The following is a 23326-nucleotide window of genomic DNA, read 5'->3' on the forward strand; positions in this document are numbered from 1 at the left end:
CTTAGTAGCCTCTGAGAAAGATGGGTCAGTGGATGGAGTTAACCTCTCACCCACCCTGACGCCCGAACAACAGGAAGATTGCCGGCACTTGTTGGGGCAGTTTCCGGATAGGTTCTCCCTGGTTCCTGGTGTCACAGATTGGTGCGTCCATGATGTGGACACAGGAGACAGCTTACCTGTGAAGCACAAGGCTTACAGGGTAACTGACAGGGTCAGAGCTTGCATCAAGGAGGAGGTCTCCAAAATGCTTGCGTTAGGGGTGGTTGAGTCCTCCAGCAGTCCTTGGTCCAGCCCCGTGGTCTTGGTCCCCAAAGCTGCTGCGCCGGGAGCCACACCTGAACTCCGGTTCTGTGGGGACTACAGAGGACTCAATTCAGTAACTAAGACTGACGCGCACCCCATCCCCAGAGCTGATGAGCTCATTGATCGGCTAGGGGCTGCCCGGTTCCTCAGCACGTTTGATTTAACGTCTGGGTACTGGCAGATCGCCTTGACCGATGGGGCCAAAGAGAGGTCAGCATTCTCTACACCAGATGGGCACTTCCAGTTCCGGGTCATGCCATTTGGAATGAAGAATGCCCCTGCCACGTTTCAGAGGTTGGTCAACCAGGTATTGGTTGGGCTGGATGAGTTCAGTGCCGCCTACCTGGACGACATCGCAGTGTTCAGTACCACCTGGCCCGAGCACCTGCGCCACCTCTGGGAAGTGTTGATGGCTCTGCGCCGAGCAGGCCTCACGATCAAGGCAAGCAAGTGCCAGATCGGGCAGGGTTCCGTGGTGTACTTGGGACACCAAGTGGGGAGTGGCAAGGTGGCACCCTTGCAACCCAAAATTGAGACCATCCTGGCTTGGGAACCCCCCAAGACGCAGACCGCAGTGAGGGCCTTCCTGGGGCTCACTGGGTACTACAGGAGGTTTGTCAAGGGCTATGGAACGATTGTTGCCCCCTTGACAGAGCTGACTTCCAAGAAGCAGCCCAGGAAAGTGATCTGGACTGACACCTGTCAGAAAGCTTTTGACACCCTGAAGACTACCATGTGCACGGCGCCCGTGCTCTTGGCCCCTGACTTCTCCAAGGAATTCCTGGTGCAGACAGACGCTTCAGAGCATGGTGTAGGGGCTGTTCTCTCACAGATGACTGAGGAGGGCTGGGACCAACCCGTAGCCTTCATCAGTAGGAGGTTACTTCCCCGGGAAAGTAGGTGGAGTGCAATTGAGCGAGAAGCATTTGCTGTGGTCTGGGCGCTGAAGAAGCTAAGACCCTACTTGTTTGGGTCTCACTTCCGAGTTCAGACAGACCACAGGCCCCTCCGATGGTTGATGCAAATGAGGGGTGAGAACCCAAAACTGTTGAGGTGGTCCATCTCCCTACAGGGTATGGACTTTACGGTGGAACACCGTCCTGGCACAGATCACGCCAACGCTGACGGTCTGTCCAGGTACTTCCGCCTTAGTGACGAGGAACCCCCTGGGCAAGGGTAGTTCTCCCCACATTTCAGCTGGAGGGGACACGTGTTAGACCTGGCACCTTGGCGTGAGTTTCCCTTCCACTTTTTGATGGTGTGCCTCAAATGTTTTGCTGGTGTTGTCCACTCAGGGCACTGCACCACGGCTAATCCGTGCCACAGTGCAAGTGCTCCCTAGGTAAAGTGTACCTGTAATTGATGTTCATGATTGGTTTATTGGATTTACTGTCAGTCCCCAGTAAAGTGCACCAGGGGTGCCAGGGCTTGTGAATGCCAATGCTGCTGGTGGGCTTGCAGCGCTGGTTGCGCCACCCACAGAAGCGGCCCGGTAAAAAGTGCCTAGGGTCTGCCACTGCAGACCCTGCGTGCAGTCTGGTACTGTCGCGCTGACTGCGCAAGTGCCCCCACTTGCCAGTCCCTGAACCTTCCCTTAACTACATATTAGCCACCCCTCTGGTAGGCCCAAGGGCAGGGTGCATTGTAGGCATAAGGTAGGACATGCCCTGATGTGTGTGGCATGTCCTAGTAGTGAATTACAGCCATTTTCGTTTTTCACTATTGAAGGCTACCTGCTCTCCATAGGCCAGAATGGGCTGCTGGAGTCACTACACGCTGTGACCCCAGTGGACTCATAGAGCATGGTAGAATGTCAAGTTTAGTATGCCTGAACTCAGAATAATAAAATACTTCTTGTAGTCAAGTTTATTTTAACCCCTTCGCTGCTAGGCCTTTTCCCCTCCTGTGCTAAGCCCTTTTTGGGCTATTTGAGGTAGTGCGCGCTTAGGCCCCTGTAACTTTTTGACCACATTAGGTATCCACGCCAAATTTGCGTCCTTTTCTTCCAACATCTTGGGGATTCTAAAGGTACCCAGGGTTTGTGGATTCTCCTAGAGGGTTCCCAGAAATTAGTCAAAATACAGCAATTTTTTTTTTTTTTTGTGAAAAATGTGAAAAACGGGCTGCAAATGAAAGCTTCTGGGTTTTTCTCTGCAAATGGTATCAAAAAAGGGTTTGTGGGGCTGAAATCACAATTTCTCCAGCTTTTAGGGAATGACAGACTTTTGTTAGAAAACCAACATTTTTTACACAGTTTTGGCATTTTTCTGGGACATACCCTATTTTTGCTATTTTTTGTGCTTTCAACCTCCTTCCAGTTAACGGTAGAAAAGGGTAACAAAACAATAATGGATCCTGGAAAGCTATACATTTTTGAAAAGTAGACAAAATTTTGAATTCAGCAAGGGGTCATTTGCGTAGATCCATCAAGGTTTCTTTATAGAAATTTACAGGCAAATATAGGAAAAATTAAAAATTTGTTGAAAAAAGCAGCCTCTTGAGTCAACGTTTTTACCTGTAACTTCTTCGAATTATGACATCTCTTTGAAAGCAATGTACCGTTACATCCGGTAGACCTTCCTGGTTGTGGGGACATATAGGACTTGTAGGTTCACCAAGAGCCCAACGAACCCAGAGTAGAAAAATGAGCAGCATTTTGTAATGTTTTTTTTTTTTGGTCCGGGTATATAGCAATTATTGTGGGAAAATGTATACTTGGAAAAATCGGTATGAAAGTCACCTATGTATTTCTGAAATGGGAACAAATTACAGAGTTCAGAAACAGTGCATATTTGCGGTGACCCGGGTCACATTGCCTCTGATCCTAAGTGTCGCCTGTTTGGTAAGACAGCACCCACTGGTGCTCCACCCCGGCAAGTAGCTAATGTTAATTTTGGGGAGGAGGTAGCAGTCCAGGGGGGTGGGGGTCCTGCGCATATGACCCTAGTCTCGCTAGGAGACAGTGAGATGGTCCCTGAAACCTACTTACCATCTAACACTAAGAAATATGGGCAAGTAGTGACCATCAATGGAAAGAAGGTTGAGGCTCTTAGAGATACAGGAGCCAGCGTGATCTCGGTGAGGCAACACCTGGTGTCTCAAGAGCAGATTGTACCCAATGCCTACTGTAGGGTTGTCAATGCTGACAACATAGAGAGTCGTTGTCCAATGGCTCAAGTTCCCTTTGAGTGGGGGGAGGTCTCTGGTACTCTACAAGTCGCTGTGAGAACTGACATGCCTGTAGACTGTCTGCTAGGGAACGACCTGGAGAGCTCCCCTTGGGAAAAGGTGGAGAAGACCACGCATCTGAGGATGGTGGGTCTACCCGACTGGGCGTGCGTGACCACCCGGTCCATGGCAGCCAGTAAGGGTGTTGAGAGGGTCCTGGAGCCTGAGGGAGAGGTCCAGGAACCGGCCTTAGGGAGAAGGCGCAGGAGGCACGGGAAACCGGCCCCCGAAGTTCCCACGGCCCAGGAGGAAGCAGACCCTGAGGGGGATGCTCTGGAGCCTACCGGGGAACAGATTGCCGAACTGGGGGACCTGCCTGAGCTGACCCATTGGCAGCAAGAAGGGGGCCCCTCCAGGGAGGAATTCTGCAGGGAGCAGAAAGAATGCCCTACTCTCGTGGGTATGTGACAGCAGGCTGCAGACCAGGCCAATGGTGTTCAGGCCAAAACACACTACGTGTACTGGGAGAGTGACCTCCTGTACTCAGAGCCTAAGGCTGCTGAACCTGGGTCAGCCCGTGTGCTGGTGGTACCCCAGAAGTTCAGAACCTTCCTACTGGGGCTGGCTCATGATGTGCCTTTAGCAGGACATTTGGGGATGGACAAGACCTATGACAGGCTTGTCACCCACTTTTACTGGCCCCAAATGCACAAGAATTCAGATTCCTACTGCAGAACCTGTCAGACTTGCCAGGCAAGTGGTAAGAGCGGGGGGAAGCACAAGGCTCCTCTGCAACCCTTCCCCGTGGTCGGTACGTCATTCCAGCGAGTGGGTATTGATATTGTTGGGCCTCTGGACCCCAAGACAGCCCTGGGCAACAGGTTCATCCTGGTCTTGGTGGATCATGCCACCCGGTACCCTGAAGCCATCCCTCTGAGGACAGTGACGGCCCCCGTGGTGGGACGGGCACTGATGGGAATTCCCTCTAGAGGTGGTGAGCGACAGGGGGACCAATTTCATATCCACATATATGAAATCCCTGTGGTAGGAGTGTGGGGTAACTTACAAGTTCACCACTCCTTACCACCCCCAAGGAAATGGGTTGGTTGACAGATTCAACTGAACCCTCAAAGGCATGATCATGGGCCTAGACGGTCCAATGAGGCGTAAGTGGGACGTCCTCTTGCCATGCCTGCTCGTCGCTTACCGAGAGGTGCCGCAGAAGTCTCTAGGGTTCAGCCCCTTTGAGCTTCTGTATGGTCACTCAGTAAGAGGACCTCTGAGTTTGGTAAAGGAAGGCTGGGAGCAATCTCCCAGGAAACCTCCCCAGAGTGTATACAGTTACATGCTGGCCTTCAGAAACCAAACTAGGCGTTTCAGGCAACTTGCTGAGGCAAATCTGGAAGCCAGCCAGGAAGAGATGAAGCGGTGGTACGACCGGAATGCCACTCTGGTAGAGCTTCAACCTGGACAAAAGGTGTGGGTTGGGGCCCCAGTGGAGCCTTGTGCACTTCAGGATAAGTGGACAGGTCCATTTGAGGTTGTGGAGCGCAAAAGTCCTATCACCTACTTGGTGGACATGCAGTCTCCCAGGAACCCTTTGAGGGTCCTACATGTTAACCGCCTTAAGCCCCACTTAGAGAGGACCGAAGTGGGCATGCTGCTGGCCACTGATTATGGAATGGAAGAGGAGACTGAGCCTCTTCCTGACCTCTTAGTAGCCTCTGAGAAAGATGGGTCAGTGGATGGAGTTAACCTCTCACCCACCCTGACGCCCGAACAACAGGAAGATTGCCGGCACTTGTTGGGGCAGTTTCCGGATAGGTTCTCCCTGGTTCCTGGTGTCACAGATTGGTGCGTCCATGATGTGGACACAGGAGACAGCTTACCTGTGAAGCACAAGGCTTACAGGGTAACTGACAGGGTCAGAGCTTGCATCAAGGAGGAGGTCTCCAAAATGCTTGCGTTAGGGGTGGTTGAGTCCTCCAGCAGTCCTTGGTCCAGCCCCGTGGTCTTGGTCCCCAAAGCTGCTGCGCCGGGAGCCACACCTGAACTCCGGTTCTGTGGGGACTACAGAGGACTCAATTCAGTAACTAAGACTGACGCGCACCCCATCCCCAGAGCTGATGAGCTCATTGATCGGCTAGGGGCTGCCCGGTTCCTCAGCACGTTTGATTTAACGTCTGGGTACTGGCAGATCGCCTTGACCGATGGGGCCAAAGAGAGGTCAGCATTCTCTACACCAGATGGGCACTTCCAGTTCCGGGTCATGCCATTTGGAATGAAGAATGCCCCTGCCACGTTTCAGAGGTTGGTCAACCAGGTATTGGTTGGGCTGGATGAGTTCAGTGCCGCCTACCTGGACGACATCGCAGTGTTCAGTACCACCTGGCCCGAGCACCTGCGCCACCTCTGGGAAGTGTTGATGGCTCTGCGCCGAGCAGGCCTCACGATCAAGGCAAGCAAGTGCCAGATCGGGCAGGGTTCCGTGGTGTACTTGGGACACCCAGTGGGGAGTGGCAAGGTGGCACCCTTGCAACCCAAAATTGAGACCATCCTGGCTTGGGAACCCCCCAAGACGCAGACCGCAGTGAGGGCCTTCCTGGGGCTCACTGGGTACTACAGGAGGTTTGTCAAGGGCTATGGAACGATTGTTGCCCCCTTGACAGAGCTGACTTCCAAGAAGCAGCCCAGGAAAGTGATCTGGACTGACACCTGTCAGAAAGCTTTTGACACCCTGAAGACTACCATGTGCACGGCGCCCGTGCTCTTGGCCCCTGACTTCTCCAAGGAATTCCTGGTGCAGACAGACGCTTCAGAGCATGGTGTAGGGGCTGTTCTCTCACAGATGACTGAGGAGGGCTGGGACCAACCCGTAGCCTTCATCAGTAGGAGGTTACTTCCCCGGGAAAGTAGGTGGAGTGCAATTGAGCGAGAAGCATTTGCTGTGGTCTGGGCGCTGAAGAAGCTAAGACCCTACTTGTTTGGGTCTCACTTCCGAGTTCAGACAGACCACAGGCCCCTCCGATGGTTGATGCAAATGAGGGGTGAGAACCCAAAACTGTTGAGGTGGTCCATCTCCCTACAGGGTATGGACTTTACGGTGGAACACCGTCCTGGCACAGATCACGCCAACGCTGACGGTCTGTCCAGGTACTTCCGCCTTAGTGACGAGGAACCCCCTGGGCAAGGGTAGTTCTCCCCACATTTCAGCTGGAAGGGACACGTGTTAGACCTGGCACCTTGGCGTGAGTTTCCCTTCCACTTTTTGATGGTGTGCCTCAAATGTTTTGCTGGTGTTGTCCACTCAGGGCACTGAACCACGGCTAATCCGTGCCACAGTGCAAGTGCTCCCTAGGTAAAGTGTACCTGTAATTGATGTTCATGATTGGTTTATTGGATTTACTGTCAGTCCCCAGTAAAGTGCACCAGGGGTGCCAGGGCTTGTGAATGCCAATGCTGCTGGTGGGCTTGCAGCGCTGGTTGCGCCACCCACAGAAGCGGCCCGGTAAAAAGTGCCTAGGGTCTGCCACTGCAGACCCTGCGTGCAGTCTGGTACTGTCGCGCTGACTGCGCAAGTGCCCCCACTTGCCAGTCCCTGAACCTTCCCTTAACTACATATTAGCCACCCCTCTGGTAGGCCCAAGGGCAGGGTGCATTGTAGGCATAAGGTAGGACATGCCCTGATGTGTGTGGCATGTCCTAGTAGTGAATTACAGCCATTTTCGTTTTTCACTATTGAAGGCTACCTGCTCTCCATAGGCCAGAATGGGCTGCTGGAGTCACTACACGCTGTGACCCCAGTGGACTCATAGAGCATGGTAGAATGTCAAGTTTAGTATGCCTGAACTCAGAATAATAAAATACTTCTTGTAGTCAAGTTTATTTTAACCCCTTCGCTGCTAGGCCTTTTCCCCTCCTGTGCTAAGCCCTTTTTGGGCTATTTGAGGTAGTGCGCGCTTAGGCCCCTGTAACTTTTTGACCACATTAGGTATCCACGCCAAATTTGCGTCCTTTTCTTCCAACATCTTGGGGATTCTAAAGGTACCCAGGGTTTGTGGATTCTCCTAGAGGGTTCCCAGAAATTAGTCAAAATACAGCAATTTTTTTTTTTTTTTGTGAAAAATGTGAAAAACGGGCTGCAAATGAAAGCTTCTGGGTTTTTCTCTGCAAATGGTATCAAAAAAGGGTTTGTGGGGCTGAAATCACAATTTCTCCAGCTTTTAGGGAATGACAGACTTTTGTTAGAAAACCAACATTTTTTACACAGTTTTGGCATTTTTCTGGGACATACCCTATTTTTGCTATTTTTTGTGCTTTCAACCTCCTTCCAGTTAACGGTAGAAAAGGGTAACAAAACAATAATGGATCCTGGAAAGCTATACATTTTTGAAAAGTAGACAAAATTCTGAATTCAGCAAGGGGTCATTTGCGTAGATCCATCAAGGTTTCTTTATAGAAATTTACAGGCAAATATAGGAAAAATTAAAAATTTGTTGAAAAAAGCAGCCTCTTGAGTCAACGTTTTTACCTGTAACTTCTTCGAATTATGACATCTCTTTGAAAGCAATGTACCGTTACATCCGGTAGACCTTCCTGGTTGTGGGGACATATAGGACTTGTAGGTTCACCAAGAGCCCAACGAACCCAGAGTAGAAAAATGAGCAGCATTTTGTAATGTTTTTTTTTTTGGTCCGGGTATATAGCAATTATTGTGGGAAAATGTATACTTGGAAAAATCGGTATGAAAGTCACCTATGTATTTCTGAAATGGGAACAAATTACAGAGTTCAGAAACAGTGCATATTTGCACATTTTCGAAATTGGGAATACTCATATTTGCATGACAATTATTGGTCATTTTTCAAAATGACTTTTTTTTTACACAATGTCTTTCATTTGGAAGGGAGAAATGCATCAAAAATCAATAGGTAATAACAGTTGCTTTACAAATTTGAACTACCCTAAGTCTCCCGAGAAAAATGGTACCTCACTTGTGTGGGTAGGCATAGTGCCCACGACAGGAAGTGGCTCAAAACCTAAGGTGAACACACCACATTTTCACACTGAAAATTTACACTTTTTTTGCAAAGAGTCTAGCTGTAGTTTTTGAACCCTAGCCCTGCCGGCACCTAGGGAAACCTAGCAAACCTATACATTTTTGAAAACTAGACACCCAGGGGAATCCAGGATGGGGTGACTTGACTGCCTCCCACCATGGTCTGTTACCCAGAATCCCTTGCAAACGTAAAAAATTGACAAACAAAACACATTTTCCCCACATTTCTGTGATGGAAAGTTCTGGAATCTGCGTGGATCCACAAATTTCCACCCACCCCGCGTTCCCCAAAGTCCTACGAGAAAAATGGTACCTCACTTGTGCGGGTCGGCCTAGTGCCCGCGGCAGGAAACGGCGCAAAACGCAACGTGGTTTTGCAGTGAAAAATGACCCTTTTTTTGGCAAAGTGACTAGCTGTAGATTTTGTACCCTAGCCCTGCCGGCACCTAGGGAAACCTAGCAAACCTATACATTTCTGAAAACTAGACACCCAGGGGAATCCAGGATGGGGTGACTTGACTGCCTCCCACCATGGTCTGTTACCCAGAATCCCTTGCAAACGTAAAAAATTGACAAAAAAAACACATTTTCCCCACATTTCTGTGATGGAAAGTTCTGGAATCTGCGTGGATCCACAAATTTCCACCCACCCCGCGTTCCCCAAAGTCCTACGAGAAAAATGGTACCTCACTTGTGCGGGTCGGCCTAGTGCCCGCGACAGGAAACGGCGCAAAACGCAACGTGGTTTTGGAGTGAAAAATGACCCTTTTTTTGGCAAAGTGACTAGCTGTAGATTTTGTACCCTAGCCCTGCCGGCACCTAGGGAAACCTAGCAAACCTATACATTTCTGAAAACTAGACACCCAGGGGAATCCAGGATGGGGTGACTTGACTGCCTCCCACCATGGTCTGTTACCCAGAATCCCTTGCAAACGTAAAAAATTGACAAAAAAAACACATTTTCCCCACATTTCTGTGATGGAAAGTTCTGGAATCTGCGTGGATCCACAAATTTCCACCCACCCCGCGTTCCCCAAAGTCCTACGAGAAAAATGGTACCTCACTTGTGCGGGTCGGCCTAGTGCCCGCGACAGGAAACGGCGCAAAACGCAACGTGGTTTTGGAGTGAAAAATGACCCTTTTTTTGGCAAAGTGACTAGCTGTAGATTTTGTACCCTAGCCCTGCCGGCACCTAGGGAAACCTAGCAAACCTATACATTTTTGAAAACTAGACACCAAGGGGAATCCAGGATGGGGTGACTTGACTGCCTCCCACCATGGTCTGTTACCCAAAATCCCTTGCAAACGTAAATAATTGACAAAAAAACCACATTTTCCCTACATTTCTGTGATGGAAAGTTCTGGAACCTGCGTGGATCCACAAATTTCCACCCACCCCGCGATCCCCAAAGTCCTACGAGAAAAATGGTACCTCACTTGTGCGGGTCGGCCTAGTGCCCGCGACAGGAAACAGCGCAAAACGCAACGTGGTTTTGGAGTGAAAAATGACCCTTTTTTTGGCAAAGTGACTAGCTGTAGATTTTGTACCCTAGCCCTGCCGGCACCTAGGGAAACCTAGCAAACCTATACATTTTTGAAAACTAGACACCCAGGGGAATCCAGGATGGGGTGACTTGACTGCCTCCCACCATGGTCTGTTACCCAGAATCCCTTGCAAACGTAAAAAATTGACAAAAAAAACACATTTTCCCCACATTTCTGTGATGGAAAGTTCTGGAATCTGCGTGGATCCACAAATTTCCACCCACCCCGCGTTCCCCAAAGTCCTACGAGAAAAATGGTACCTCACTTGTGCGGGTCGGCATAGTGCCCGCGACAGGAAACGGCGCAAAACGCAACGTGGTTTTGGAGTGAAAAATGACCCTTTTTTTGGCAAAGTGACTAGCTGTAGATTTTGTACCCTAGCCCTGCCGGCACCTAGGGAAACCTAGCAAACCTATACATTTTTGAAAACTAGACACCCAGGGGAATCCAGGATGGGGTGACTTGACTGCCTCCCACCATGGTCTGTTACCCAGAATCCCTTGCAAACGTAAAAAATTGACAAAAAAAACACATTTTCCCCACATTTCTGTGATGGAAAGTTCTGGAATCTGCGTGGATCCACAAATTTCCACCCACCCCGCGTTCCCCAAAGTCCTACGAGAAAAATGGTACCTCACTTGTGCGGGTCGGCCTAGTGCCCGCGACAGGAAACGGCGCAAAACGCAACGTGGTTTTGGAGTGAAAAATGACCCTTTTTTTGGCAAAGTGACTAGCTGTAGATTTTGTACCCTAGCCCTGCCGGCACCTAGGGAAACCTAGCAAACCTATACATTTCTGAAAACTAGACACCCAGGGGAATCCAGGATGGGGTGACTTGACTGCCTCCCACCATGGTCTGTTACCCAGAATCCATAGCAAACGTAAAAAATTGACAAAAAAAACACATTTTCCCCACATTTCTGTGATGGAAAGTTCTGGAATCTGCGTGGATCCACAAATTTCCACCCACCCCGCGTTCCCCAAAGTCCTACGAGAAAAATGGTACCTCACTTGTGCGGGTCGGCCTAGTGCCCGCGACAGGAAACGGCGCAAAACGCAACGTGGTTTTGGAGTGAAAAATGACCCTTTTTTTGGCAAAGTGACTAGCTGTAGATTTTGTACCCTAGCCCTGCCGGCACCTAGGGAAACCTAGCAAACCTATACATTTCTGAAAACTAGACACCCAGGGGAATCCAGGATGGGGTGACTTCACTGCCTCCCACCATGGTCTGTTACCCAGAATCCCTTGCAAACGTAAAAAATTGACAAAAAAAACACATTTTCCCCACATTTCTGTGATGGAAAGTTCTGGAATCTGCGTGGATCCACAAATTTCCACCCACCCCGCGTTCCCCAAAGTCCTACGAGAAAAATGGTACCTCACTTGTGCGGGTCGGCCTAGTGCCCGCGACAGGAAACGGCGCAAAACGCAACGTGGTTTTGGAGTGAAAAATGACCCTTTTTTTGGCAAAGTGACTAGCTGTAGATTTTGTACCCTAGCCCTGCCGGCACCTAGGGAAACCTAGCAAACCTATACATTTCTGAAAACTAGACACCCAGGGGAATCCAGGATGGGGTGACTTGACTGCCTCCCACCATGGTCTGTTACCCAGAATCCCTTGCAAACGTAAAAAATTGACAAAAAAAACACATTTTCCCCACATTTCTGTGATGGAAAGTTCTGGAATCTGCGTGGATCCACAAATTTCCACCCACCCCGCGTTCCCCAAAGTCCTACGAGAAAAATGGTACCTCACTTGTGCGGGTCGGCCTAGTGCCCGCGACAGGAAACGGTGCAAAACGCAACGTGGTTTTGGAGTGAAAAATGACCCTTTTTTTGGCAAAGTGACTAGCTGTAGATTTTGTACCCTAGCCCTGCCGGCACCTAGGGAAACCTAGCAAACCTATACATTTTTGAAAACTAGACACCCAGGGGAATCCAGGATGGGGTGACTTGACTGCCTCCCACCATGGTCTGTTACCCAGAATCCCTTGCAAACGTAAAAAATTGACAAAAAAAACACATTTTCCCCACATTTCTGTGATGGAAAGTTCTGGAACCTGCGTGGATCCACAAATTTCCACCCACTCCGCGATCCCCAAAGTCCTACGAGAAAAATGGTACCTCACTTGTGCGGGTCGGCCTAGTGCCCGCGACAGGAAACAGCGCAAAACGCAACGTGGTTTTGGAGTGAAAAATGACCCTTTTTTTGGCAAAGTGACTAGCTGTAGATTTTGTACCCTAGCCCTGCCGGCACCTAGGGAAACCTAGCAAACCTATACATTTTTGAAAACTAGACACCCAGGGGAATCCAGGATGGGGTGACTTGACTGCCTCCCACCATGGTCTGTTACCCAGAATCCCTTGCAAACGTAAAAAATTGACAAAAAAAACACATTTTCCCCACATTTCTGTGATGGAAAGTTCTGGAATCTGCGTGGATCCACAAATTTCCACCCACCCCGCGTTCCCCAAAGTCCTACGAGAAAAATGGTACCTCACTTGTGCGGGTCGGCATAGTGCTCGCGACAGGAAACGGCGCAAAACGCAACGTGGTTTTGGAGTGAAAAATGACCCTTTTTTTGGCAAAGTGACTAGCTGTAGATTTTGTACCCTAGCCCTGCCGGCACCTAGGGAAACCTAGCAAACCTATACATTTTTGAAAACTAGACACCCAGGGGAATCCAGGATGGGGTGACTTGACTGCCTCCCACCATGGTCTGTTACCCAGAATCCCTTGCAAACGTAAAAAATTGACAAAAAAAACACATTTTCCCCACATTTCTGTGATGGAAAGTTCTGGAATCTGCGTGGATCCACAAATTTCCACCCACCCCGCGTTCCCCAAAGTCCTACGAGAAAAATGGTACCTCACTTGTGCGGGTCGGCCTAGTGCCCGCGACAGGAAACGGCGCAAAACGCAACGTGGTTTTGGAGTGAAAAATGACCCTTTTTTTGGCAAAGTGACTAGCTGTAGATTTTGTACCCTAGCCCTGCCGGCACCTAGGGAAACCTAGCAAACCTATACATTTCTGAAAACTAGACACCCAGGGGAATCCAGGATGGGGTGACTTGACTGCCTCCCACCATGGTCTGTTACCCAGAATCCCTAGCAAACGTAAAAAATTGACAAAAAAAACACATTTTCCCCACATTTCTGTGATGGAAAGTTCTGGAATCTGCGTGGATCCACAAATTTCCACCCACCCCGCGTTCCCCAAAGTCCTACGAGAAAAATGGTACCTCACTTGTGCGGGTCGGCCTAGTGCCCGCGACAGGAAACGGCGCAAAACGCAACGTGGTTTTGGAGTGAAAAATGACCCTTTTTTTGGCAAAGTGACTAGCTGTAGATTTTGTACCCTAGCCCTGCCGGCACCTAGGGAAACCTAGCAAACCTATACATTTCTGAAAACTAGACACCCGGCGGCTTCCAGGGAGGTATGGCTTGCGTGGATCCCCCAACGTTTCCTTACCCAGGATCCCCTGCAAACCTCAATTTTTGCCCAAAAAATCACTTTTTTCACACATTTTGGGGTGGGAAAGTAGTGGCATCACCGGGCTCACACAAATTTACCACCACCCAGCGTTCCCCCAGGTCTCCCGGTAAAAATGGTGCCTCACTTGTGTGGGAGGCCCAAGTACCCGCGGCAGGCAAGGGCCCCAAACGTAGTGAGGCGACATCAAGATGGCCTATCGCCAAACCACCTGGTTTTGCAAGGGGGGTCACTTTGGTTTTTGGCCCGGTGCGCGGCGGCCATCTAGGGAAACCTACCAAACCCAGGCATTTTTTAAAACTAGACACCCGGCGGCTTCCAGGGAGGTATGGCTTGCGTGGATCCCCCAACGTTTCCTTACCCAGAATCCCCTGCAAACCTCAAATTTTGCTCCAAAAATCACTTTTTTCACACATTTTGGGGTGGGAAAGTAGTGGCATCACCGGGCTCACACAAATTTACCACCACCCAGCGTTCCCCCAGGTCTCCCGGTAAAAATGGTGCCTCACTTGTGTGGGAGGCCCAAGTACCCGCGGCAGGCAAGGGCCCCAAACGTAGTGAGGCGACATCAAGATGGCCTTTCGCCAAACCACCTGGTTTTGCAAGGGGGGTCACTTTGGTTTTTGGCCCGGTGCGCGGCGGCCATCTAGGGAAACCTACCAAACCCAGGCATTTTTTAAAACTAGACACCCGGCGGCTTCCAGGGAGGTATGGCTTGCGTGGATCCCCCAACGTTTCCTTACCCAGAATCCCCTGCAAACCTCAAATTTTGCTCAAAAAATCACTTTTTTCACACATTTTGGGGTGGGAAAGTAGTGGCATCACCGGGCTCACACAAATTTACCACCACCCAGCGTTCCCCCAGGTCTCCCGGTAAAAATGGTGCCTCACTTGTGTGGGAGGCCCAAGTACCCGCGGCAGGCAAGGGCCCCAAACGTAGTGAGGCGACATCAAGATGGCCTATCGCCAAACCACCTGGTTTTGCAAGGGGGGTCACTTTGGTTTTTGGCCCGGTGCGCGGCGGCCATCTAGGGAAACCTACCAAACCCAGGCATTTTTGAAAACTAGACACCCGGTGGCTTCCAGGGAGGTATGGCTTGCGTGGATCCCCCAACGTTTCCTTACCCAGAATCCCCTGCAAACCTCAAATTTTGCTCAAAAAATCACTTTTTTCACACATTTTGGGGTGGGAAAGTAGTGGCATCACTGGGCTCACACAAATTTACCACCACCCAGCGTTCCCCCAGGTCTCCCGGTAAAAATGGTGCCTCACTTGTGTGGGAGGCCCAAGTACCCGCGGCAGGCAAGGGCCCCAAACGTAGTGAGGCGACATCAAGATGGCCTATCGCCAAACCACCTGGTTTTGCAAGGGGGGTCACTTTGGTTTTTGGCCCGGTGCGCGGCGGCCATCTAGGGAAACCTACCAAACCCAGGCCTTTTTGAAAACTAGACACCCGGCGGCTTCCAGGGAGGTATGGCTTGCGTGGATCCCCCAACGTTTCCTTACCCAGAATCCCCTGCAAACCTCAATTTTTGCTCAAAAAATCACTTTTTTCACACATTTTGGGGTGGGAAAGTAGTGGCATCACCGGGCTCACACAAATTTACCACCACCCAGCGTTCCCCCAGGTCTCCCGGTAAAAATGGTGCCTCACTTGTGTGGGAGGCCCAAGTACCCGCGGCAGGCAAGGGCCCCAAACGTAGTGAGGCGACATCAAGATGGCCTTTCGCCAAACCACCTGGTTTTGCAAGGGGGGTCACTTTGGTTTTTGGCCCGGTGCGTGGCAGCCATCTAGGGAAACCTACCAAACCCAGGCATTTTTGAAAACTAGACACCCGGCGGCTTCCAGGGAGGTATGGCTTGCGTGGATCCCCCAACGTTTCCCTACCCAGAATCCCCTGCAAACCTCAAATTTTGCTCAAAAAATCACTTTTTTCACACATTTTGTGGTGGGAAAGTAGTGGCATCACCGGGCTCACACAAATTTACCACCACCCAGCGTTCCCCCAGGTCTCCCGGTAAAAATGGTGCCTCACTTGTGTGGGAGGCCCAAGTACCCGCGGCAGGCAAGGGCCCCAAACGTAGTGAGGCGACATCAAGATGGCCTTTCGCCAAACCACCTGGTTTTGCAAGGGGGGTCACTTTGGTTTTTGGCCCGGTGCGCGGCGGCCATCTAGGGAAACCTACCAAACCCAGGCATTTTTGAAAACTAGACACCCGGCGGCTTCCAGGGAGGTATGGCTTGCGTGGATCCCCCAACGTTTCCTTACCCAGAATCCCCTGCAAACCTCAAATTTTGCTCAAAAAATCACTTTTTTCACACATTTTGGGGTGGGAAAGTAGTGGCATCACCGGGCTCACACAAATTTACCACCACCCAGCGTTCCCCCAGGTCTCCCGGTAAAAATGGTGCCTCACTTGTGTGGGAGGCCCAAGTACCCGCGGCAGGCAAGGGCCCCAAACGTAGTGAGGCGACATCAAGATGGCCTATCGCCAAACCACCTGGTTTTGCAAGGGGGGTCACTTTGGTTTTTGGCCCGGTGCGCGGCGGCCATCTAGGGAAACCTACCAAACCCAGGCATTTTTGAAAACTAGACACCCGGTGGCTTCCAGGGAGGTATGGCTTGCGTGGATCCCCCAACGTTTCCTTACCCAGAATCCCCTGCAAACCTCAAATTTTGCTCAAAAAATCACTTTTTTCACACATTTTGGGGTGGGAAAGTAGTGGCATCACTGGGCTCACACAAATTTACCACCACCCAGCGTTCCCCCAGGTCTCCCGGTAAAAATGGTGCCTCACTTGTGTGGGAGGCCCAAGTACCCGCGGCAGGCAAGGGCCCCAAACGTAGTGAGGCGACATCAAGATGGCCTTTCGCCAAACCACCTGGTTTTGCAAGGGGGGTCACTTTGGTTTTTGGCCCGGTGCGCGGCGGCCATCTAGGGAAACCTACCAAACCCAGGCCTTTTTGAAAACTAGACACCCGGCGGCTTCCAGGGAGGTATGGCTTGCGTGGATCCCCCAACGTTTCCTTACCCAGAATCCCCTGCAAACCTCAAATTTTGCTCAAAAAATCACTTTTTTCACACATTTTGGGGTGGGAAAGTAGTGGCATCACTGGGCTCACACAAATTTACCACCACCCAGCGTTCCCCCAGGTCTCCCGGTAAAAATGGTGCCTCACTTGTGTGGGAGGCCCAAGTACCCGCGGCAGGCAAGGGCCCCAAACGTAGTGAGGCGACATCAAGATGGCCTATCGCCAAACCACCTGGTTTTGCAAGGGGGGTCACTTTGGTTTTTGGCCCGGTGCGCGGCGGCCATCTAGGGAAACCTACCAAACCCAGGCCTTTTTGAAAACTAGACACCCGGCGGCTTCCAGGGAGGTATGGCTTGCGTGGATCCCCCAACGTTTCCTTACCCAGAATCCCCTGCAAACCTCAATTTTTGCTCAAAAAATCACTTTTTTCACACATTTTGGGGTGGGAAAGTAGTGGCATCACCGGGCTCACACAAATTTACCACCACCCAGCGTTCCCCCAGGTCTCCCGGTAAAAATGGTGCCTCACTTGTGTGGGAGGCCCAAGTACCCGCGGCAGGCAAGGGCCCCAAACGTAGTGAGGCGACATCAAGATGGCCTTTCGCCAAACCACCTGGTTTTGCAAGGGGGGTCACTTTGGTTTTTGGCCCGGTGCGCGGCGGCCATCTAGGGAAACCTACCAAACCCAGGCATTTTTGAAAACTAGACACCCGGCGGCTTCCAGGGAGGTATGGCTTGCGTGGATCCCCCAACGTTTCCTTACCCAGAATCCCCTGCAAACCTCAAATTTTGCTCAAAAAATCACTTTTTTCACACATTTTGGGGTGGGAAAGTAGTGGCATCACCGGGCTCACACAAATTTACCACCACCCAGCGTTCCCCCAGGTCTCCCGGTAAAAATGGTGCCTCACTTGTGTGGGAGGCCCAAGTACCCGCGGCAGGCAAGGGCCCCAAACGTAGTGAGGCGACATCAAGATGGCCTTTCGCCAAACCACCTGGTTTTGCAAGGGGGGTCACTTTGGTTTTTGGCCCGGTGCGCGGCGGCCATCTAGGGAAACCTACCAAACCCAGGCATTTTTGAAAACTAGACACCCGGCGGCTTCCAGGGAGGTATGGCTTGCGTGGATCCCCCAACGTTTCCTTACCCAGAATCCCCTGCAAACCTCAAATTTTGCTCAAAAAATTACTTTTTTCACACATTTTGGGGTGGGAAAGTAGTGGCATCACCGGGCTCACACAAATTTACCACCACCCAGCGTTCCCCCAGGTCTCCCGGTAAAAATGGTGCCTCACTTGTGTGGGAGGCCCAAGTACCCGCGGCAGGCAAGGGCCCCAAACGTAGTGAGGCGACATCAAGATGGCCTATCGCCAAACCACCTGGTTTTGCAAGGGGGTCACTTTGGTTTTTGGCCCGGTGCGCGGCGGCCATCTAGGGAAACCTACCAAACCCAGGCATTTTTGAAAACTAGACACCCGGCGGCTTCCAGGGAGGTATGGCTTGCGTGGATCCCCCAACGTTTCCTTACCCAGAATCCCCTGCAAACCTCAAATTTTGCTCAAAAAATCACTTTTTTCACACATTTTGGGGTGGGAAAGTAGTGGCATCACCGGGCTCACACAAATTTACCACCACCCAGCGTTCCCCCAGGTCTCCCGGTAAAAATGGTGCCTCACTTGTGTGGGAGGCCCAAGTACCCGCGGCAGGCAAGGGCCCCAAACGTAGTGAGGCGACATTTGGGAAAGGCAATGTTGATGTTGCCTCACTACGTTTGTTGTCCTTGCCTGCCGCGGGTACTTGGGCCTCCCACACAAGTGAGGCACCATTTTTACCGGGAGACCTGGGGGAACGCTGGGTGGTGGTAAATTTGTGTGAGCCCGGTGATGCCACTACTTTCCCACCCCAAAATGTGTGAAAAAAGTGATTTTTTGAGCAAAATTTGAGGTTTGCAGGGGATTCTGGGTAAGGAAACGTTGGGGGATCCACGCAAGCCATACCTCCCTGGAAGCCGCCGGGTGTCTAGTTTTCAAAAATGCCTGGGTTTGGTAGGTTTCCCTAGATGGCCGCCGCGCACCGGGCCAAAAACCAAAGTGACCCCCCTTGCAAAACCAGGTGGTTTGGCGATAGGCCATCTTGATGTCGCCTCACTACGTTTGGGGCCCTTGCCTGCCGCGGGTACTTGGGCCTCCCACACAAGTGAGGCACCATTTTTACCGGGAGACCTGGGGGAACGCTGGGTGGTGGTAAATTTGTGTGAGCCCGGTGATGCCACTACTTTCCCACCCCAAAATGTGTGAAAAAAGTGATTTTTTGAGCAAAATTTGAGGTTTGCAGGGGATTCTGGGTAAGGAAACGTTGGGGGATCCACGCAAGCCATACCTCCCTGGAAGCCGCCGGGTGTCTAGTTTTCAAAAATGCCTGGGTTTGGTAGGTTTCCCTAGATGGCCGCCGCGCACCGGGCCAAAAACCAAAGTGACCCCCCTTGCAAAACCAGGTGGTTTGGCGATAGGCCATCTTGATGTCGCCTCACTACGTTTGGGGCCCTTGCCTGCCGCGGGTACTTGGGCCTCCCACACAAGTGAGGCACCATTTTTACCGGGAGACCTGGGGGAACGCTGGGTGGTGGTAAATTTGTGTGAGCCCGGTGATGCCACTACTTTCCCACCCCAAAATGTGTGAAAAAAGTGATTTTTTGAGCAAAATTTGAGGTTTGCAGGGGATTCTGGGTAAGGAAACGTTGGGGGATCCACGCAAGCCATACCTCCCTGGAAGCCGCCGGGTGTCTAGTTTTCAAAAATGCCTGGGTTTGGTAGGTTTCCCTAGATGGCCGCCGCGCACCGGGCCAAAAACCAAAGTGACCCCCCTTGCAAAACCAGGTGGTTTGGCGATAGGCCATCTTGATGTCGCCTCACTACGTTTGGGGCCCTTGCCTGCCGCGGGTACTTGGGCCTCCCACACAAGTGAGGCACCATTTTTACCGGGAGACCTGGGGGAACGCTGGGTGGTGGTAAATTTGTGTGAGCCCGGTGATGCCACTACTTTCCCACCCCAAAATGTGTGAAAAAAGTGATTTTTTGAGCAAAAATTGAGGTTTGCAGGGGATTCTGGGTAAGGAAACGTTGGGGGATCCACGCAAGCCATACCTCCCTGGAAGCCGCCGGGTGTCTAGTTTTCAAAAATGCCTGGGTTTGGTAGGTTTCCCTAGATGGCCGCCGCGCACCGGGCCAAAAACCAAAGTGACCCCCCTTGCAAAACCAGGTGGTTTGGCGAAAGGCCATCTTGATGTCGCCTCACTACGTTTGGGGCCCTTGCCTGCCGCGGGTACTTGGGCCTCCCACACAAGTGAGGCACCATTTTTACCGGGAGACCTGGGGGAACGCTGGGTGGTGGTAAATTTGTGTGAGCCCGGTGATGCCACTACTTTCCCACCCCAAAATGTGTGAAAAAAGTGATTTTTTGAGCAAAATTTGAGGTTTGCAGGGGATTCTGGGTAAGGAAACGTTGGGGGATCCACGCAAGCCATACCTCCCTGGAAGCCGCCGGGTGTCTAGTTTTCAGAAATGCGTGGGTTGGAAAGGTTTCCCTAGATGGCCGCCGAGCCCTGGGCAAAAAACCAAAGTAACCCCCCTTGCAAAACCAGATTACCTATTGTTACTACAGCGTGAGAATTTAGGAATAATACTGCAAAGAAAATGTGGCAGACAATTTGAGGTTTACAGGACAATGGGGATAAAAAATATTTTTCAAATCACTAGAGAGACATCACCATGAACTCCCAAGGGTTTTCGACAATATCTACAGTTGGTGGGTTAATCTTACATGGAAAGTGTACCTTGGCAGAGAAACAAAAAACAAAGATTCCTGCACAACCATCTATTCCTCAAACACACACACATACTGGTTGGATTTGGCACGAGGGCAAGTCATGGTTCAGTGTATTAAATTTTATTAACAAGAGATTTCACAAAAATGAAATGCACTGTCAATAATTAAATTCACAAAAAACCAAACCAATGACTTGCAGCTCGTGAGCTGTAAAGCCACGTCAAGGCACCAACCGCTTTACAGGCCATTCACACACCTTTCATACGTGATACAAACAAGACCATTCGCACCACCAGGTACAAAAGCAACACAGTACAAAAATCACCAAAAAGGGACAAGGAACACCCTGCTTCAGAAAGACAAATATTACTGCACAGTCATCTAACCCGCAAGCACACACACATACTGGTTGGATTTGGCACGAGGGTGAGTGATGGTTCAGTAGATAAAATTGTATTACCAAGTGATTTCACAAAACATGAAATGCACTGGTAATAATTGAAAGGGCAAGAAACTGAACCATTGACTCACAGCTCGTGAGCTGTAAAGCCACGACAAGGCACCAACCTCTTTACAGGCCATTCATACACCTTTCATACGTGTGAGACATACAAAACCATTCACACCGCCAGCCGCAGGCCCATCACATAACAAAACTCACACCAGCACACAGCGCCATTCAAGGGCCCATCACTTTCACACGCCCACAATCCAGACACAGCAACTACACAGGCTGAAGGATTGCGTGGAGTGGCACTCAGCTAGCAGTGTGTGTAGTGACCAGCAGAAAGTCACTACTCACACACAGCCAGCCAAGCACCAGTCGACACACACCGCTAGCCAAACGCCAGTCCACGCACACCGCTAGCCAAGCGCCAGTCCAGGCACACCGCCATCCAATCGCCAGTCCAGGCACACCGGCAGCCAATCGCCAATCCACCTACACCGCCAGCCAAGCTCCAGTCCACGGACACCACCAGACAAGCACCATTCCACGCACACCGCCAGCCAAGCTCCAGTCCACACACACCACCAGACAAGCTCCAGTCCACGGACACCACCAGCCAAGCTCCAGTCCACGGACACCACCAGCCAAACACCAGTCCGCACACACCACCAGTCCACACACACTGCCAGCCAAGTACCAGTCCACGCACACCGCCAGCCAAGCACCATTCCACGCACACCACCAGCCAAGCACCATTCCACGCACACCGCCAGCCAAGCACCATTCCACGCACACCACCAGCCACGCACCAGTCCACGCACACCGCCAGCCAAGCACCATTCCACGCACACCACCAGCCACGCACCAGTCCACGCACACCGCCAGTCCATGCACACCGCCAGTCCACGCACACCGTCAGCCAAGCACCATTCCACGCACACCACCAACCAAGTGCCAGTCCACACACACCAACAGCCAGGCGCAAGCCTACACACACCGCCATCACATTTTGGATTTTTTTAGAAAAAAATAAAAACACAAACAAATTGCAAATAGATACAAATCTTCTAACAGAAAATCAGCAACTAAATACATTGCACTAACACCAACCTTGAAACAGAATCATATTTTCCAAAGAATACAGACCAGGCAGTTCACTTTACCACTCATGAATCTTCCCAGAAGTTTTTACGCGTGTGGTACGCTCGGAAACAAGCAGAGAGACACAGTGCAGGATGAGAGGGACAATCGGGGCAGTACATACGACTCTCCTTCCGCAAACCTCTTCGCCAACAGACTCTACATCTCCTACTGGGAAAATCTTTTGCTGGTGTGGGAGGAATGTGATCTGGAAAGTGGCGTTCTTTCAATCTAGCAACATCCTCCACCAGTCCAACTCTAGGAACACTTGCCTGTTCCACTACAACAAGGCTGCCTATTACAGACTCCTGAAACTTAGCAAAAGTCATCTTTGACTCAGGGCAAGAATCCTGGAACACAACAAAAGCATTAAACATTGCCAAGTGGAAAAGATGGATAGCCAACTTCTTGTACCAAATGTAAGCCTTACGAAGAGCAGTGTAAGGTTCCAACCTCTGATCTACTCTGTCAACACCACCCATGTACCTATTATAGTCTAAAACACATACAGGTTTGCGCGCTTCAGCGACCTGACCCCAAACAGTCACAGGTGCAGTGCTTTCATCATGGATGGAAGTCAGCATGTAGACATCTCTCCTGTCTGTAAACTTCACAGCAAGAAGCTCCTGGCAACGCAACGCACTGCACTGTCCCCGCACAAGCTTTTGACAAACAAGTTCTTTCGGAAAACCTTTACGGTTACAGCGGACTGTGCCACAAGCAAAAGTGTCCACTTTGGCCAATTCCCTGAACAACCGTACACCAGTGTAGAAGTTATCTACATATAAATGGTGGCCTTTGTTAAAAAATCCTCTTCCAAGTTCCCAAACAATTTTCTCAGTCACTCCAAAAGTGGACGGACAACCAGGGAGGTTAAACCTAGATTCCTTACCGGTGTACACCCTGAAATTAGAGACATATCCAGTCCTACTGTCACACAGCATATACAGCTTTATTCCATAGCGTGCCCTCTTACTAGGAATGTATTGCCTAAAAACCAAGCGGCCCTTGAACAACACCAAAGACTCATCCACTGCAATTTCTCTACCAGGGGCATAAATCTCAGAAAATCGATCAACAAAGTGATCAAGGACAGGCCTAATCTTAAAAAGACGGTCACAATCAGGGTGATCTCGTGGCAACGCTAAACCATTATCTACAAAGTGCATCATCCGAAGCAGAAGCAAATACCTGTCACGACTCATGACTGCCGGAAAAATAGACGTTGCCATCAAGGGACTGCTAGACCAATATGAAGCCAATGATGGCTTCCTTAGCAAGCCCATCAAAAAAGTTAAACCCAAGAACT

The sequence above is a fragment of the Triturus cristatus genome, chromosome 3_1 (genome assembly GCF_964204655.1).
Source record: "Triturus cristatus chromosome 3_1, aTriCri1.1, whole genome shotgun sequence".
NCBI lineage: Eukaryota > Metazoa > Chordata > Amphibia > Caudata > Salamandridae > Triturus > Triturus cristatus.